Source organism: Alosa sapidissima, chromosome 20, assembly GCF_018492685.1.
Source record: "Alosa sapidissima isolate fAloSap1 chromosome 20, fAloSap1.pri, whole genome shotgun sequence".
Taxonomy (NCBI): Eukaryota; Metazoa; Chordata; class Actinopteri; order Clupeiformes; family Clupeidae; genus Alosa; species Alosa sapidissima.
This window is the reverse complement of record NC_055976.1, coordinates 12,948,405-12,951,956: the sequence shown is the minus strand read 5'-3', so window position 1 is coordinate 12,951,956 and position 3,552 is coordinate 12,948,405. Positions and strand designations below refer to the sequence as shown.

The following is a 3,552-nucleotide window of genomic DNA, read 5'->3' as shown; positions in this document are numbered from 1 at the left end:
TACATTGTTACAGTGCAGTTATTTTACAACAGAACAAAGCAGTTTGGCACAGGAACTGCTACAAATCCACCTGTAACAGTGATCATCTGCAGCATGCTAAGATTCGCTACTAGAAATCATGTGAAGCAGGCAGGACTAAGTGTCTTCAGAAAAGACGTGGTAGACCATCTTCTGAACCTGCAGCAACACCTGCAACTGCATCAAGTCCATCTAGAGGGACTTTGTACACTTGTTCAGCAGCAGCTGTTGCCAGCATAGATAAGTGCTTCTTCTGTCAGAAGCAGACAAAAGAGCGTCTTCATGAGGTGTCCTCTTTCAGGCCATCCTTAAAAATATTTTTGTTTGCAGTAACAGCCAAAAAAAAATAAAAATGGGTCGGTAGGTAGGTCAATAATTTTTTTTTTCAAGATTCAAAGTAAAAAAAAAAGTACAATTTTGGTCATGGTGATTACGTAGGAATGAATTTACACAAATGTGCATATCGTGACGTAACTGACTGGGTCTTCAACCCGTGCCTTCAGGCGCACCATTGCAAACCTCATTCTGATGCAGGTTATATAGACCAGCCTTTCTCAAACTTCTTTGACCTGAGGCCCGGTCATGGCAGACTTTTGGGTCATAAGGCTCATCTACATGTACCCAGAAAGAAGGCTACAATAGCTCTTGGCCACGTTATATTGAAATTTGACTATACAATACTCAATGCTATACAGTGTATTATACAGTCTCTGCTCTGTTTCTAAGGAAGTTCCAAAAAACAACGTCGTTCTATTAAGTTTCGTTAAATAAATAAATAGCCTTCCAACAGGTTTAAGCGGAGCTTTGATACCAACGTTATCGATTAGTTTCAGTTTCTCTCGCGCAGACGCGCATTGAATGAATGCTCATACCACCACTTAATTGTAGGGCTCCATGTTTAATGACATCGATAGCAGAAACGTTTGTTTTCTTTTTTCGTCGATCCGCGGTTTCTTGATCAACTGCGCAGCAAATTATCAGATGAAGCACCGGGCCTTATTTCACTCCACGACTCCGCGGACCAGCAGTCTCCATGTTGCGGACCCATATTTTGAGAAATGCTGAATAGACCACAACCAATTTTAATACTCCGACACGGTCACCGTTAGACTAGGGGGAGAAGGGATGAGAAAAGATCTGGCCACAGTTCTTCCAGAACTTCGTGCCAAGTAAAAGCGTAATCAGTTTGTGTGAATGAAACGAAGCGTAGGCCATAGTGTGACATGCGTAAAACCAATGGTGTAGATGTAACCGGCAGACTAACTGCTGTACCAAGTTTGTCCTCCTGTTCTCACCGTAGCTCCTCTCCTATCGGTCACGCCCTCCAGTTAGCTTGCAGGTGGCTATGTACTCATTAGCGTCAATGGCACTTTCTATAAGACCGGCACCGGAGGTGGGCTAGTAAGTGATCCCTAGGCTCCGTACGTCCTCCCTACACTGTGTTCGCTGTGCTGTCACCTATGAAAGGTATGTGCCAATGCTCCTTTTTCACTGCAAACATGTTATTTTAGCCAGCTGTTTTTAAAGTGCAACTGTTTGACAACAGGTATTTGGCTGTGTACCAGACGCTTCCGGGTAGTGTTTTGTTGATCTACCGAAGGTATTTACAAGCACTACACCGTAGATGATTGAACTGTATGGTCCTTTTGTAAATGCCTTCACGCACATTCACAGCATTGTCTTTAACGTAGGTCTTGACTGAAAAGACGCCGTGTACGCGCAGGTTGCACTTTCTATTGGGAGATGCGTTAAGGTAACATTGGCTGTATATCTCAGTAAGGTTTGCCATGTAATATGTGTGTGTGCATGTGTACATATGTATGTTTATATGCATGTTTACAGTAACTGGATCTACTATAATGTGTCATGTTTCGCTGTAAGTCCTTGTGATTTAACTAGCCAATAACCTTTTATTATGTTGTATGTGAGCGATGCTTGTGTGTGATTTTATGTAGGTTTGCGTACTGGAGAGATACCAGGGAGTCCCATTTCCATTCATGTTGAGTGCTGTATTCCTAGAGGTAAAAGGAAACCGTGTTGTATTGTATCTGTATTGGTTTAGGCTGTATTTACCATAAACAATGGATTTTAACTGTGTTTGTTTACTCCTTTAGAAAGATTGCCACTGCTGCTTTGCCTCCTGTAGATTTAAGTAATTGTAGCTCTTGCCTCATTTTGTTTTCTTTATTTTGTTTTGTTTGTCCGATTGATTTGGCCTAAACATAGGCGTGGCTGGTTTCATTTATTTGCCCTCCGTCGTGGTGTGTCGGCAACAGGTGTGGTATTGGCTGCCCCAGTATTTTGCTGCGGTAATGTGTGATGGTAGTAATGCTAACATCTAGCTTTCTTGACCCAGCCAGTTATTGCCAATAGCAACCATATCTTCCCTTCTCCCCTCCAGAGAAACAGAGTGTTGCAGCTGTTCCGCGGGGCAGGTCGCCGGATCTGAGTCCTCCTCTTCGTGTACTTCACACAGTATTTGTAGTGGTAACGTGCACCTCACTATTTGCAGTGATCACTCTTTGTAGTACCTGTGCCTATGCGAGCGTGTGTGTGTGTGTCTGTGAATAGGCAACAGAATCCGCAGCACGGGTGGTGTGTCGGTCTCACTCCTCTTCCAGGACAGGTAACCGCTCCCGAACAGCTGATCAAATTAACCCTACTTGATTACATGTAATATTCCTGGTGGCAGCCACTACCTTCCTCTTGCTGGCCTATTGGGCCTAATATGTACTGCACTCCATCCTGAGAATCAAACCCAAGACTGACTTTTTAACTGAATTGCTTGTGAATAAATATTGTTTATTTTTTCATTGAAATACCACGTCTCTGTCATTACTGGCTTATCTGTGTGCGAGAGCCCTCTTGTCTAAATCAAGGTGTTGGAGGTCTAGCTAAAATACATCTTGGTGTGAAAGGCCCCAAGTGGCGTAGTCGAGCACTCTATAGTCAAGACTCTTGTCATCTGACTCCCGTGGTCACATAGAGATGACGCCACAGGTTTTTTTTTAAGTGAGCCACGTTTGCATGTAGGCAATTTATATTCACAATACTTGGGCCTACTAAAAGAAATATTTTATTGCATTTGTATTGGTTGTTTAGAGTAAAAAAAAACAATCGGTCGGTATTAACGCAAGTTTACAACCGGCAAGTCGGTCGGACTAAAAGGGGAAAAAAATAAATATTTGGGTCGGTTCTAAATTGACAGGGTCGGTCGGGTTACGGCAAACGAAAATATTTTTAAGGATGGCCTCAATGCAGGCCACCAACCAAGAACTATAAGTAATTTTTTGAAGTCAATGACTTTTAACAGATAGCCAGTGTAAAGATATGCTAGGATGGGGGAAATATGTTCATATTTTTTGTGTGTGTGAGCAGCTGCATTTTGAATAAGCTGTAAGCTCTTTAGACAGGTATTATTACAGCCAGTATAATAGCATTGCAATAGTCTATCCTTGAGATGACAAAACATTAATTTCTCGGCATCTGGTAAGGATAAGGACTTCCTTATCTTTGAAATGTTCCTTAAATGGT

The 3,552-nt window shown here is 42.3% G+C and overlaps 1 long non-coding RNA gene across 2 annotated transcripts; it reads left to right on the top strand.

The window, feature by feature from the left end:
- Window positions 1-1,271: 1,271 nt before the first annotated feature.
- On the top strand, window positions 1,272-2,989 carry LOC121694089. 2 transcript variants are annotated; one of them, XR_006025663.1, is made up of 4 exons: window positions 1,272-1,485; window positions 1,565-1,618; window positions 1,710-1,771; window positions 1,974-2,989. It is a non-coding gene; the product is annotated as an uncharacterized LOC121694089 (long non-coding RNA). The 2 variants fall into 2 exon arrangements; XR_006025662.1 differs by having other exon boundaries at window positions 1,710-2,989.
- Window positions 2,990-3,552: the final 563 nt, after the last annotated feature.